Below are 16742 nucleotides of genomic sequence, written 5' to 3'. Positions count from 1 at the left end.
TCTACTTCAACCCCCTGGTCAAGCAGAAAATCCTATAACATTTCAGATAGCTGGCTGTCCAGTCTTTTCTTTAAAACCTCCAGTGATGAAGCACCTACAACTTCTAAAGGCAAGATGTTTTTTCCATAATTTAAACTATGACTGAAGCTCATTTTTAAAATTAATTAATGCTACCAAAAGTTTAGATCAATGTAAGAATCAGTTACAAAGACATGTTTAAAAGGATATGGGAAAGATAAATGAAATAATGTTAATGACATTTTCCATAATCCAATCTAACATCAATTTTTATAACTCAACAAGACATAGCTTCAGAACAGAGATTCTAAAGCCACAAAACTGTATGAGTATTATAAAAAGCTTTTTTTCTATTAACTTAAGGATAAATGAATCCTATTGACTTAGAGTATGAAATGTAGTTGGCAACATATAGAAGACAGAACGCTTAATTTTTTTTCTTTTGTTAGCATTGCTTTAAATTTACAGCATATCCATTGATATCAAAGCTATTATCCTGCCATTATTTATTATAATGTTAAATATAAAGCTTTTTTCCTATTGGTGAAAAATAAAGGATTATTGTCTGTTCATGTAGTTATTATCACATAGGAATCATTTTTATGAAAACATTAAATTGTAACCTTTACATGAATCATCATTTAATTGTCACAAATACTCATTATATGCCATCAAGTTGGTATTTATTCTTAGCAACCACATAAATGAAATGTCTTCAGAAGGAAACATTCCCAAGCTGCTTCTTAAAGGTTTCCAAAGGGGGAACCCATCACCAGTATAACTGATCCATCCACATTGCTGCTGGTCATCCTCTTCTTTTTCCTTTCCCAGCATTAAAGCCTTTTCCAGAAAGATTTGAATAATGTGTCCAAAGTAGGATTTATTTATTCATTCATTCATTCATTCATTCATTCATTCATTCATTTATTTCTTTATTAGACTTAGATACCACTTCATAGGGCTTTCATCCCTCTCTAAGCAGTTTACAATTTTTTTAGCAAATTGAGTCAGCAACTTGCCCCCACAGTCTGGGTCCTCATTTCACCCACCTCGGAAGGATGGAAGGTTGAGTCGACCTTGAGCCGGTGAGATTTGAACCGCTGAACTGCAGATCACAGTCAGCTAAAGTGGCCTGCAGTACTGCACCCTAACTACTGCGCCACCTCGGCTCCTCGGATAATTTGAGCCTGTTCATTTGAGCCTCAAGTGGATTAATTTGTTTGACTATCGTTTTTTCCTCTTAGCTGCCATATTCTCAGGAGTCTTTTCCAACATCAAAATTCAAAATGACAATGCCTCTTCCCATCTTGCTTCATCTTCAGTTCCTAGTTTTGCTTCTACAGAATATCACAAGGAATACCATCTTCACAAATATTAAGAATGCAATATTATTATTAATATTTGCTTAGACATCATTGGAAACCAAATAGGAACCCTATAAAATTCTAAACACAAGCATTAAAAGGACAGTGTTTGGTCTTCTTTCCCCCTGAAACTGTATTACAGCTGGTACAATAGTTGGCACCTCACTACTTTCAGCTATAAAATTGCACTCAAGCAAGATGTTGATATATAAATACCATATGCTTTCAATGTTACGGAACTGCTTCATTAGCAAGAATGCGGGATTGTTTTTCATTCATTCCACTTCTAAGACAAAATACAGATATTGCAGTTATTGAACAATAATTATGAACAGGCTTTTCTGCAGCAGACTCCCATCCATGTTTGCATTGCATCTTTCTTTCCTGGTGTCTTTAATAATCTTTGATAAAAGTTGGCTGGCAATTAAAGGAATCAAAACCAATTAGAGAACCAATTAGAAAAACCTGATTATTTTGTACAGTGTCTGCATAAAATGTCCCAATTTAAATACAACCAAATTGTTCATTCCTCTGCATGACCAGAAACCTGCCTTTGAAAGTTCCCATCTTAATCTTTTACATATCTTAATGTAATTTATATATTATGCAATAGCAATAGCAATAGCAGTTAGACTTATATACCGCTTCATAGGGCTTTCAGCCCTCTCTAAGGGGTTTACAGAGTCAGCATATCGCCCCCACAATCTGGGTCCTCATTTTACCCACCTCGGAAGGATGGAAGGCTGAGTCAACCCTGAGCCGATGAGATTTGAACCGCTGAACTGCAGATAGCAGTCAGCTGAAGTGGCCTGAAGTACTGCACTCTACCCACTGCGCCACCTCGCCACCTGTTATATTATGACTTCCATGTGTGTTTATATTCATCTGCATATATGGAAATCTGAATTTAACTGCAAACATATTAACCATGATATAATCTGGGCTATAATCTAAATAAACTGTTCAGATTAGAAAACATGCACCTATATGCTACTCTTCTACTTCATACACAGATAGGCAAGCCAATGTGTACATGTTTAGAAGTAAAGAGAAGCAGGAGTAGCATTTGACATGTGTAAATGTTGCATGACTGGATTGAGGCTAGGAGAACCGAATTGTTCTAGTGAGCTCTGCTAAGGTCACCTGCCCACTGCCAGCTTTTTTCTGGCTGCTTCCTTACTTAGACATAATGCATCTGATGATAACACTGATGGGTATCTTCAAGGTATGGTTAAAATAAAATCAAGGTAGCACAACAAAAGTGCAACTGAAATTGTGCCTATTTTTAATGTGCTAAATTGGCAAAGTTTTGATTGCTCCATCGTGACTACCATTCTGACTATTTTGACCAAACCCTGCCAACTCTCCTGATATTGTTTGGGCTTCAGTAGAAGATTAGGCTTCTAAGAGTCTTGTTGCTATGACAGCTCTCTGGTGAGCTGGGGAGAAAACAGAGTGCTGTTTCTTCTCCACTGGAGCTGAGAAACACAACACATAGATAAAGCTGCCTTGTGGAAGGGGCAGGTTGCCTAACACAGGACACAGCATTAAGTTGTATGTGGAAACATGGCCATAAGTGTACAGATGATTTAAAAGGCAGCAATTGTATTCTAAAAGAGAAATGTGGGAAGTGGTGAGGATAAGGAGTCTTTGCTATTTGGATTGTAACTTTTTCCTTTCAATACTGGAATGCCTTTGTTCTGTTTATATGCGTCTATGTACACTATATGTGAGTAGGGAGGAGTAAAGGGGGGAGACAAGGAGCAGAGACTGAATGTTCTCAGTGTAAATTAAGAAACACGGGAGAAAGGTAGCAGGTTTTCATGTCCCAAAGCATTCATGGCCCACCCTAGAACTTATGGTCTATGGCCAGGGAAGAGTAGCAGTAATATTCTGCATATTTTAGGGCCTTCCTGCTGCTTGAGGATAAGTTGAGGAAAAAATATGGAGAAACCATTTCAAAAGATCCACAGTTTAACTGCATTGTCAATGTACAGATTTGACAGACTTGTACTAACCCACATCACCCAACAAGAACACAACTTCTAGGCATTTTTTCCTGTTTTTCTAGGCTCAACTTCTGCAGTCCTGTTTTCTATCTGTCTTTTTCATTTATATTTCCCCCTCCCCAATGAGCACTATTTTGACTGGCCACTCTACTCAGGACTTTCCCTGCATTATCCCTATTTTTCCTGAATAACATTTTATGTGATTAAGATTACCACAGATCTGTGTTATTAGTATATTGCTTATAACATTTACTTAGAGGAAGACGTCCCCAGTCTGACACCCAGTAACACCCCAAATTACCTCCTTTTCTGCTAAGAAGCTTTTTTTTTAATAAGTCCACCAGCACACTCTTTTTTTTCAAGAAGTATATATTACTTAAGTCAAACATGGATTATATTGGAAACATTCCATGAGACCAAAATGGTACAAGTACTAAAGTATGAGTAGAGTGACATAGCATATACTTACCAAACCATAAGTATACAGTACTTGGGAAATTAAGTTTTTATGGACACCACTACACACGCACATACAAACATACATACACATGCATACATACAGACAGACTTCTTGGATAATTACTGTCCTTAAAAAGTAAAAATTGTTAAATAAAAATATTCAGATTACTAAAAAAATACTTGAAATTGAAATTTCTTCAGTGGAAGTTGTGCTATATGCTACTTGAACATCCTGCTCTTAAATATTTCCTCTGCTTTTAATACACATACATATAGACATACAGACACACAGATACACACACAAAGGGGGAGAAATAAAGAAGAAAAAATACAGAAGCAAACATAAAAAATGCAACAACAGAAATATATATTATTCATAAAGAAATCATTCTGTCCAATTTCAAACATATCATTAAAACCTGATTACACTAAATAATATTGATTTGTCTTTCCATTACCTCAGTAGAAAGGCAGTTCATAAACAGAAAACATAGCATTGATCCAAGGTTGTAAAGACCACTGTCTTTCCAAATCTGATGATGACTCTTTTTTCCTGCCCCCAATGCTTACGATTCCTATGCTTTATACTGTTAAAACATAAGTTAATTATAACTGTTTCATATTTTAGTATTGCTGAGCCACCAATATTAAACATCAGTCTTCAAGAATCATGGAGGGATGATCTAAGCAACAGTCACTGGCTTCAAAATAGTGTGCAATCTGATCACCCCCCCCCTTTTTTTGTGTTGCCAACATTGTATGCACACAAACAGATACTTCCTGTCTTTGCCACCATTTTGAACTCAATGATCCCCACTGGAGACACCCTTCCATCATGTCACGAAATAGCTAAGTTAAGCCCTCTATTTTACACCTACATAAGCATGTATTAGGACCTTTTGTGCTGAGATCCTAATGTGAAAAACAGCACATTTCAAAGGGACAGTTCTTTTTTTTCACACTGGGAAAACTGAAATTTTAAAGATTACAGCATATAAAACGCTGCTTGCACACTTCTGATTTAAACTGCTTGATTTAAATCTGTATTGATCTTTCTAGCATCCAGGAAAGAGTCTGCATTTCCAAATAAATAACATGACCTGAAAAGCCGTTAGGTCATATCATCCAACAGTATAAATACTAAATTACCTCATAAAATAAAATGTATTTTTGACACAAGCCAGCATCTTGTTATAAGCAAAACTCCATGTCAAGTCTTGACATTTAAGTAGTACCTATGTAGGAATCTGACTACTTTTATCTCTGACTAGAATTCACTTTGTTTGGTTCTCATACATTTATACATATGAGAATAAATGTTCATTTATCAGAATCAGGTGGTATTCAGCTGGTTCCGACCGGTTCACCCAAACCAGTAGCAGAAATCACATGTGGTCCTGCCTTCCCACCACCCACCACGGCTCTCTGGTGTCCTATTTAGGCATGTTTTTGACCTCAGGCACATGCGCAGAAGGTGCTACGTGCCCACTTCACACACGTGTGCATGAGGTGAGAGGGCGCATGCAAGGCGAACCAGTGGTAATGAAATGTGCAACCCACTGCTGGACAGAATGATATAAACCATTTTTACCAAAATAGTTAATCCCATTTGTAATGGAGTAAATCTGTCTCTAATGCTTTATAAAGAAATATGTCCCCAATTTGCTGCAATATTGTACCATTTGTATCAAGTGAATCAAATATACAACATGGCAATGGAACTGATGAATATTTATTTAAAGGCTTTTGGGCTTTAGCTATTGTGAGCCATCAAAAAAATCCCAGTAAACAAATCCTTTAATACTAAAATGTATCAGATGACAATCTGACAAGTGTTTTTGCTAATAATCAAATGAAAACTAAAACTGGGCTCTTAAAAGCAGGTGGTTTGTTTTTTTTACGTGAATTTCTAACTACAATTGCTGATACTCAGGCGACAAATGAGGAGGTTCTAATGATGCTGTTCCTCCAGAGCCTCCTTGGCCTTTCCCCTCTGCTAGAGGAGAGAAATTGCATTTGCCATCTGTCCTGTCCTGCATCCCCTAATCTGGCTCTCTGCCCTCAGATATGAAAGGAAATGTTAATTTAGGACTGATATTAAGGTAAAATTCATCTGGCAATTCACTCTGTATGTGCATGAAAGGAAAGAAGTAAATATAATCTCCTTTGACTCACACTAGTCAAAGACTGCTGGCCTTGGAAACTCTGGTTTAGATCTCATAAAAAAGAATTAAGGTTTATATGTACTGCCAAAACATTATTTTATATTGTTTTATATTGTTTTCAAATGTTACTTCTACCTACTTCATGCAGTCATAAGCAAAAATGTGTATTATGTTTTTAAATGAAAAGGCATCTGTCAGAGCTCTAGTCATGTACTTCAGTAAACCTCACACAAGCCTTGTTCTGTTTGCATGCTGAACTTTGGCGCAGAAAGTCAAGGGATGGGCATTGATGCAGCAAGCCATCCCCAGGCAGAATGAGGAATGGGTAATCATAAAGTGTCAGAAATTTGATGCCTGCTAAGATGCCTGCTAGCTTGTTGTCTGAGATGAGCATCATATTGTCCTTGGCCTCAGAAAGGAAAATGGAAACTGGTGGTATCTGCTATTGGAAGGAGGATGCTTAACCAAAAGGACAGTCCACTCTTGTTCTGCTTCTCTGTTCCCTCAATCAAAATGAATGATGTATGGAAACTGTGGACTAGATTGTTGATTATGTGCTGAAGAGGTATTTGTATAGAACAATTAATTCTGAATTGCAATACACATTGAACAAAAAATGTAGCTAACTTTGGCTACCTTTTCTTGTGTTCCTATGGCATTTAGAAATAATGAATACAGGAATTGAAAGCTGCCTGCTGTTCCTCATTATAAACGTATTCTCCTTCTCTCTATAGGTCTAAATAGAGCTGAAATTTTTATCATACCCTTTTTTATAAGGTTAAAAATCTCCCACAGATAGACAAGTTCTCTCTCTCTCTCTCTTACAGTGCACATAAGCAACAGTCTACTAAATGTTCTCTTTCTTCCCTGAAAACATGCAAATAAAATGTTTTTTTTTCTCATCTTCACAAATTCAACTATTTTAGATGCATTTTTTTTACAAACTTTTGTGAACACAAGAGAAAAGGAAGCATTAGCTAAGCAAATATGCATTGTGACATTTTTCAGACCAATTGTGAAGCAATCTTATCTTCCTCCTTAGCAAATCACCAATTAATTAACTTGATTATAATATAATTTATATCAGGAATACATTTCACTTCACTTTATGTACTATTTAGCAATGTTTTCTTTATCACTTTATAAATTGCATTTATAAACTGACTACCTATGAAAAAAAGCATCCAACATACTTGCATAAACAAGTAAATAAGTAGTCACACTTAAAAAAAAATTGTAGTAGTTAAGGATTCAAGTCATTTTCATCTATGAAAACTTAATGAATGATTAACTTTTGGAAAGCCAATTTGATGTAGCAGTTGAGGCACCAGAAGTCTTTAAGTTCTGGTTATGGTAGGGAAAAGTAGGAATAGCAGCTGAGTAACTTTGAGCCAATCTCTCTCTCTCTCCCTCTCTCTCTCTCTCTCTCTCTCTCTCTCTCCCTCCCTCCCTCCCTCCCTCCCCCCTCCCCCCCTCTCTTTCTCCCAAGCAACACTGATTCAAAGGCACAAATAAAAACTATGAATAAGTTACTCTCTCAGTCCAGCCTATTTCACATTGTTATTGTTAAGAATGATGCAATGTGATTCTGCTGAAAAGCTACAAACAAATTATTATGTCTAATGTGTATAACTATTAGTTTCATCTTTGCAAGGGATGAATTTATTTTAGTTTATATGTCCTTCCAGTCATGTCTGACCCTCAATGCCTTACAAACTCAATTCAGAACTAAACACATTATAACAAGGTGAACAAAACAATATAATTTGAGAAACAATGATATCTCATATATCAGATCATTCTCCAGCAGAGATTGAAACAATCCCTTTCATTGAACAAAAGCTGATGGAAAGTGCCAGGTTTTTAATAGTTTATAACAAACTAAGAGTGTTGGAGCTCATCCTATATTGGGTAATGCTGTTCCAGATGGCAGTGGCTGAGAAAGCCAAACAGACATCTTTCCAGATAATATTTTCTGTTGGCACCCAGAGAGATCTGCTTCTTTCAGATCCCAACAGACAGGCAGAGGCCACTGGGAGATACATGAGTCATAAAAGGTTTTAAAGATAATATCCAACTTTGAATTGTGTCCAGAAACATTTGGTAGCCAAGGCACTTCTCAAAGCTGAGGCAGTATCACTGTTGTAGAATTGTTCAAGATGCAGCAGTTTTAGAGTACAAGACAGGGGTGGGTTTCAGGCGGTTCGCGGCGGTCCCTGCGAACCGGTTGGTTGGCGAACCCGGAAGTAAGTAACTTCCAGGAACGCCGAAGGATCTACCCACCCGCCCGCATTTCTTACCCAGTTTTGACGAGTTCTGCGCTTCCACGCATGCGCAGAACGCATACAGCGCCTGCGCGATCCTCCAGGAGCAGCTGGAGCATCGCACAGGCACTAGTACGCATGCGTGCACTGCGCGCGTGCACGAGGACACCGCCGGCCCCGTTCCAACCGAACCGGTTGGAACGGGGTGAGAAACCCACCCCTGGTACAAGAGCATGTTACACTAATCCATAATGAAAGCATGAGTAACCATGAGCAAGACCTCCTAAATCAGAAGGCGGGGGAAACAAATTCAACGAATTTCTTGGATTTGTACAGCTGCCATTTTTTCTTCAAATAGAAGCTATGAATCCAGATTATGAATTAGCTCTGCACAATAAAACCTGACTCCATCCAGATCCAGGAATGGAAGGTCTCTGGAATCAGAGGGCTTCTATACCCAAAGACATTCCATCTTGATGGGATGGAGTCTAATTCAATTCATTCCCCAGAGCATCATAGCCTCCCAGCATTAAGGCAGAACCTGCATCTCATGTTCAGCCCAGAGTTGAGGTTCCTATAGATGTTAAGGAAAAGGGCAGAATGTGTCAGTCCCTGAGGCACCTTACAACAGAAGTTTGCAGCAGAGAATGATTCTTTAAGGCCATCACTCTTCTACTATTTCACCCTTCAATACTGCTAAATGCAGCTGGCCATTTAGGCATGAGGAGTGCCCCTCCCCCAAATTCCCAACTCATATAAATGATCCAGAAGAATACTGTCAGCCCTTCAAGGGAAGCCAGGTTAGGAAACAGACAATACAGAAACTATTGGAACTCTATTTTATTATTATAGGGGTACAATAATAGAATGCAGAAAGTCTAACATATTGGCATTCCTTATTTAAAGCCATTACCATACAGGTACTATTATTGTTGGCATTAAAAATTGCTGAGATACCAACCAGTGCCAGGAGAGTTGAGATTCCTCTGTCCTGGGCTCATTGCAGGTCATCCAGAAGAATAGGAATATGGATTCAGCTTCATTCTCAGTTCTAAATCCTTACTGAAAATGGCCCAATTTTTTTTATAATTTTTATTGGCCTACTATTAACAAATATTGTCTGTGTGTGTGTCTGTGTGTGTGTGTTCAATTCAATATGCATAGAGGAAACAAAACTATATAAAAGGGTCCAGATGATTTGTTTCCTTCATAGCTTCATAGTTATTACAAATAAAGAACTATCACCCTGAGAAAGAAAGCTGGGATATTCACCAATTTTTGTCTAAAATTACTATATTTGGCAATATCTCCTTGAGATATTGATCCTTGAGATCTGGTCGGCCAGCCCGCTGATTGGCGGGGATACAAGAGGCTGGGATCCAGATGTCACTCAGCTGGCCAATAGGTGCAACGGAGTGAAGCTCTAACAAGCCATGTGCTGGGGACCAGAGCTCTGACGAGCCATGGGCTGGGAGACAGAGGCAGATTTTTTTTTTGTATTCTTATTTTCCGCCCTAGAGCATCTTATGGAGCAAAAAATACAGTATATATGTATGTATATAGTATACATATATACAGTATATAGTGTATGCCTTCAAGGCATACAGTACTACTCTACTTCCAAAAATCCTTCACCATTGCTTATAATAGGGATGCCAAACTGGTGCTCCTCAGACTGGATGTGCCATGTGCAAGCCACACCCACCCCAGCTCTGCGAAGGGAAAAAAGTATGCCAGCAACATAACACCACAAATTTAACACCCATGGCCTATACCTAGCCCCCTATTAGCTGTCTCAAATCTTTCATCAACAAGGAATGGCAGAGATCTCTGTTAGAGATGAGGGAGTTGATGTTACAGAGAATTCTGCCCTCTTCCTCAGCACCAAGAGAGTCATACTCATCCCAAGTAATCTTGCAAGATGTAGCCTCTGTCACCCCCCTTCATCATATGCAACTAGTAACATAACCAATTCTTCACAGCAGGCCAAGAAATATTTTTCAATCCTATTTGTCATCAGAAGGACCCAGACTATTCCAAATATGCCCATTGGCTGAGATAACTCAGATTTGTTTTTTCACTTTTTTCTGTAGCATTCCAGATATCTCTTCCCAAGGTGTTCCTTTGTATAGGTGAACAGGGAGAGTCTGCTCAGTACAAGGTTGCTGCCATCACTTATTCCAGAATGAGAATAAAGGTTCAACAGGTCTGTACCTTCCCCACAGCCTTGGGGAAAACCAGGAGTAGGATCCTACTGGTTTAATAACTGGCTCTCTATGGAGATTTTGCAATTGATTCTGTCTCACTCTCTCTTTGGATTTCAAGATTCTGAATAATAGAATTGTTGCTTTCTTTAAAATGTTGCTTTTCTCTTGAAAATAAATACTTCTAAAGAATCTTAATTGAAATGAATTCAGAATATTAAATATTTAACCTAAAATACTTACAATTAATCTAAAGTACTCAATTACTTTTGAAAAACATATATATGTATGCATTATATTGGTAAATATAATACTCTTTATTTTGTGTTAATTTTATCCAGCTTGCCCATATATAAGGGGTTCAAACATGCCTTAGTATAAAAGTTCCATAATTGAATTAATTAATTATTATAACATAACACAATTTTAGAGAATATGTCTGTGTGATACCTTTCAGACATAACTAATAGTAAAGGAATCAATGGAAAATATGACATCTAATAATTTCCTGTGTAAATAGGTAGCAGATCATTAAGAAAAAGAAAAACCATTATAAAATCAACAAACAGAATCTACCTTGGGGGGCTTGGCATGAAAAATTATACCTCTATCACCTAAATCGCCCCTTCCATTATAGTCATAAAATTATCATACAGCTAAAAGTTGATGAATATTACTGACACCTAAGAGAGGAGTAATGCCTTATACTCTCCAGCAGATCATTTAAAATTACCAGGCCTTTTCTCCAAGTTATCTAGACTCCATTGTAATTTCTCATAGTTCCTAAAATGCATTGTCAATAATGTCCTCACAATGTATTGGTATCCTATCACAAGGTGAAAAAATAATGACACAAAAATATACTTGAATAAGTATTACCATTTCTTCTTAGAAAAACTTTGATAAGGTGTACAATTCTAGGAAAAGAATTGGTGGTTTGTGGTCTTTAACTGGGAAATATAGGTTATTGACACTTCAGCAAAGTACTGCTAAAATGTAGGAGAAACAATCTACTAAAACACAGTGGAAGATATGTGCCTCTAGCACCTCAAGTAAAAAGATAGAGGTGAATCTGTTTTCCCTACATTAAGGATAAGTCTTGGGAATAAATTCATATACAAATATGGAACTAAAAAATGAAAAACTGACAGTCCCTTGCTCTTCCTAGAGATAAATCCATGTTTACATTGCCTTCCCTTTATTTATTTTTACATGATTGAGGCTTGTGCTGCTGATACATCTGTGTAAAGTTCCAAGATTTATTATCTTAATGTCACATAAATATTGTATGATCAGGTCAGCTTGAAGGCAGCTTATTATAGATCTCTAAATGCTCTAAAGCTTAAATATTTTAAAGTAATCCTAGTTCCATCTTGCCAAATTGTGTTTTCTTTTCTAAAGATTTTAAATTTGAATTTAACATAGTAAATGGATAGACTTCATTGCTACAAACAAACTGAGGTTGCGATAATTTGCAATATTTTATTTCTGATACTATAAGGTTTGGGTGAAATACAAAATAAAATATCACAAATATCTTAAAATAGAAATAAATTCTCCATTATGCATAATAAAGAAACTATTTTATATATCATTTCAGTGTTAAAAAAATGAATGAATAGTAAATATTGAAATGTTTGCAGTGTTTTTCATTCCATAACATGCAAAGAAAAAATCATTTTTCTATTTTAAACAGGCAAACTGTCAGTGCAAGTTTTTTTTAAAAAAAAGACTGCTGTTATTATGCAGTGAGTGTGGTGCATGTCTTTAACCCTTGGTAAATATAATTATAATTTTCTTTAGAAGCCTTTAATATTGCTCTCTTGAGCTCTAAAAAACTTGGCTTGCATTAAAACAACTCCTTAATTTGCTTTTGTAGCTAAGTATCTTTATTGCAAATAAAGATAACTGAATTATATATGCTGCAATTTCTTCTGATGCTATGGAAAGATTTCTTTCCCCTAACATTATTAAGTGGATCATAAATTACACTTTCCTTTCTTCATAGCAAAAACCAATCATTTTTCTGAAAGCTTCAAATAATTTATTCAAGTAACCTGGAATAAAACTGAATTTTGTAATACGTACTTCTTTTAGCATTTACATGGAGTTGTAAGATTGTCAAACTACAGGGGATTTTTTAGGCTAAAACATGGTTGACAAAATAAATATGGCAACTCATTTTTGTATGGATTCAAGCAATCTCATTTTTAATAGGATTTCTCTATATACAATATTTCCATTCTCCCTCATGCTCACATACAGAAAATAAATGCTTCTGGGGGGTCTTTCAGTGCCAAAAGATATTCTTAATATCAAATGAGTACAAAAGAGAAAGAATCCATATAACTGTATCTTGAAATATTACATAACAGCCTCATTATTAAAATATTTCCAGAAATGCTTTACAAAACACAAATGAAGCAGAGTTTTGGTTGTTAAATACTTCATAAATAAATTTTCGCTATAATGTTTAATTCTTCCAGTCAACAAAATTCAACTATATTTCCAGTACTCCCACTCAGCAGGAAATCTACAGGATATTTGCTATAATAATAGATATGTCCTCTAATGTATGAGAAAGACCAATAAAGTCATGGTTGGACAGTTTATGAGATACTTAAAAAGAGAGAAGTGAGATGATTAAATAGCAAAATGCAATATAAGGAGATGTGCATGGAAATGATGAAAATAAATAGTTTGTAATAGACAGATAGGCATTTATATAAGCTTTATTTTCTTAACTTATAAGAAAATGTTTACTCATAAGAGTAAACATCATAGAAAGGGCAGAAAAAGAAGAAAAATAGTAAAGTTAATTACATTTTTATTCCTTGTCTGCACTTTTCCTATTTTTCTTAACTCAGATGGGAATAGTATGAAGGGCATGGAAGCTTGTATGTATGAACAAATTACTGTTCTTGAAACAACGTGAGGATAAATAAACTGTTTGGTTCTTTGAGTTTCAGAAAAGCCTAGATCAGTGTTTCTCAACCTTGGCAACTTGAAGAGGTTGAGAAACACTGGCCTAGATTTTTTACCAACAGTTTGACTATATGAGACTCCTCCCACATACAGAGTGCCAATCTGGAATCAGTGCTGTCTCCTAGGTCCCTATGATGTCATTGGTCTTAGCAAGTACCTTCATAGCTGCATTGATTCACTTCCCCCTCAGCTGCTGCTCGAGCAGAAACTCTGGAAAAATAGTATTGTTGTTTTCCCACTGCTGGGAACATTTATCTTCATTTTACTCTTCTCCGTAGAAATCCATATTTTCACTATTTCCCCAGGAATCTCTGCAGAAAAAAACAGTGGCTCTTCTACACCTCTACTACAGTGGGATTTTTTTTCTAAATGTGAATCAGTGTCAGAACCAGCCCTAAAACAACATAGAACAATCCAGCCAAAGTTCAGTTCTGGTCAGTTCCAATGGTCAGGATCTTGCTAGACTATGCCTTTAATACCTTAATAGATATACCCTGGGAGATTCAAAGGAGTGGCCATACTTACCATCCCCCTCTTCTCCTATTCAGTTCTGGGCTGTGTTGCCTTTTCTCATGCCCCCACTCCCCTTTTTGGAATGTGCTTCTTCCTTTCTGGGAAACTACTGTTTCACTGCAGTCCTTTGCAAACAGATATCTCACTGCTAAATTGTTGTGACCTATCAACAGTGAGAGCACTTATACTAAGAATTACTTAAAATCAAAAGGACAATTTAATTATGACTAATGTGCTTTGAATCTCTGCCCATGATGTTAAGTTGTAAAATTCTATCTAAAGTAATTAACACAAATACATTAACTCTAAACAACATTACTATATTTACTGAGCAATCTCAAATTTCCAAGCGTCTTAACCAAAAAAGCACTGTCCAGTTAAAAAAAAACAAGAGGACGGATTATGTTCAGTGTCATAGAATGAAAAATAGAGTGTTGATTCTGGAATCTTGAGCAAATATTTTATGATAGATTGATTTTTATTATTTCCCATCAAATTGTGTTGAGTCTTAGCAACTGCACAAAACAAAATTTTGATATTTTTACTAAATTTCATTTATCATTTGGATGTCCATTCATCTTGTTTTTAAGATTTCTTTATAGATTATTTAGGTTTTCATTTTCCTGAATATTGGACATGATAAATTTGAACATAATAAGGAATAAATTTGGGGACAGAAATGAAAACTAACACATTCTTAAATAATTTGTTGTATTGTTGGGATACAGTCCTGCAATGCTTACAAATCAAGAGCTACTGCAGATGAAGGCAAGGAATGAGAGAGGAATTCATTAAAAGTAACTCTCAATGAAATAAAGAAAACTGGGAGGGGGAATAGGATGTATAATCTGACAAGAAATTAAACCTACATTTTTTTATATTAGACTGGTAAAACATCAATCATATCAAACAAGAAATCAAAAGATATCATATATTGCATTTTAAGAGTAAAATAGCAACAATGTAAATAAAGTTGTATTTATTTTACAACCTTTTTAAATGTATACTTAAATTATTAACAAAAAATACCTGAAATGTGCAAAGTGATCCATAGAGTACCTAATTTGTTCTCCCTTTTCATTTACTTTGGTTTAAATTTTACAAAATGAATAAACAGGACAGAAATCCTTTAATTCCATTTCTTTTAAGGTCAAATGTAGCAATCCCTGCACAGAACAATTACCAGCAGTCTCTTTAGCTTCTCTCATTGCTCCTTCTGTCAACATTTCACAAAGTGATAATACTTTTATTTTCTCTGTTAACACACAGCCTTTTTCAGATTTTATACATTAATCCTTGTTTCCACTAGAAAAGTCTGGTAGAGGGGACATGGATTTTTTTGTTGTCATTGTTATCATTATCATTATCCTGAACACCTACTAAAGGAATCCAAAATCATTTTTTAATAAAAGCTAGTGTTCACGTGTTATATAGAGAATTGCCTCCAATCAAATTATCAGGCTACTCTTTGTACTGTACTGGTTTGTTGTTCTAATTCTTTTATTAATTATGCCTGGGTTCTTGCAAAGTTGCAGATACCTTCTGTTACTTGTACATATTGTCATTCCTGCAGATTCACTGTAATTTTCAGGAAGCTTCAATAAAGCAAGAAACAGAAAAATATATTCTTGTGTTATACTGATGGGGTCATTTAAAAAATTGTCTCTCAAGCTTCTCTTATAAATGCTTCAACCAGTGCTTGCATAGAAGGAAGTATACTGTCCTTCCTGACCATCAGCCACTACCATACTGCCCATCTGCACCAGTAGGTCCCAAACTTTTTCAGTCCACCGCCCCCTTGGTGCTACAAACTGACCCTCAGTGCCCCACACCCAGTGGTGGAATTCAATTTTTTTTACTACCGGTTCTGTGGGCATGGCTTGGTGGGTGTGGCTGGGGGGGGTCATGTGATTGGCGGTTTGCATGATGGAAAGAAATAGTAACAGTAAAATTCAAAACTGTAACAATTAATTGCACATTTATTCAAAATCCAATTTAAAAACCTTTTTAGTTAATGTTAATTCAACAAAATTGTTGAACATGATCCAGTGATACCAGGTTTTCAAAGTCTGGTAGTCAATTATCAAGAACCTTAGTAACTAGTAACTTAGTAAACTGAGTAAAATTTAGTAACTACTTCACTGTTCAGTAAATTCTTAATGTGATGGATGGGCTTCATGAAGTGATACCAGTCTCCCAATGTCTGGTTTTAAGTCACTTAGCAGGAGTCTTAAAGCTTGGCAAAAAAGACAAACTTTTTCCCCTCCTCCTGGCTGCTCTGCTGCCCCCCCTCCCCTGCCATGGATTTTAAACTGAATGCTAGGCTCAGCTCTGCAAGGCAGAGCCCAGACGGTGGGAAATAGCTTGGGAAAAGAATAGATACCTTGACTGAGGTGTGTTGGAGGTAGCTAGAATAGAAGCAAAGGAAGACTCACCGGGCAGAGATCTGCTGGGCTGTGTGGTTGAGATAAGTGAGGGAACCAGGGAGCAGCAGCTGCAGCACCTGTGCCTCTAGGCAGACAAGGTACAAAAAGGAGTGAGTGGGAGGGGCGGGAAGTGAAGGCGGAGCCAGTCAGTGGTGCATTTTACCGGTTCTCCGAACTGCCCATAATTTGTCCTACCGTTCAGGAGAACCGGTCAGAACCGGCTGAATTTCACCCCTGCCAGAAGTGCTCAGCTGACTGGAGGCCAACAGAGCCCCAGCAGAATTGTGCCCTGTGAGGGGACCACTTCCAACACTCCTCTGCCACCTCCCTTGACT

The 16742-nt window shown here is 36.7% G+C and overlaps 1 protein-coding gene across 1 annotated transcript in view; it reads right to left on the bottom strand.

Annotated features, from left to right (window-relative positions):
* Positions 1 to 16486, bottom strand: part of ATP2B2 (ATPase plasma membrane Ca2+ transporting 2) — a 275746-nt gene extending 259260 nt beyond the window's left edge. The window contains exon 1 of the mRNA XM_032212393.1: positions 16417 to 16486. The gene's annotated coding sequence lies outside the window, so the exon portion shown is untranslated. The remainder of the gene's footprint in view (positions 1 to 16416) is intronic.
* Positions 16487 to 16742: the final 256 nt, after the last annotated feature.

Source organism: Thamnophis elegans, chromosome 2 (genome assembly GCF_009769535.1).
Source record: "Thamnophis elegans isolate rThaEle1 chromosome 2, rThaEle1.pri, whole genome shotgun sequence".
NCBI classification, from domain to species: domain Eukaryota; kingdom Metazoa; phylum Chordata; class Lepidosauria; order Squamata; family Colubridae; genus Thamnophis; species Thamnophis elegans.
This window is presented reverse-complemented; position numbering and strand designations above follow the sequence as displayed.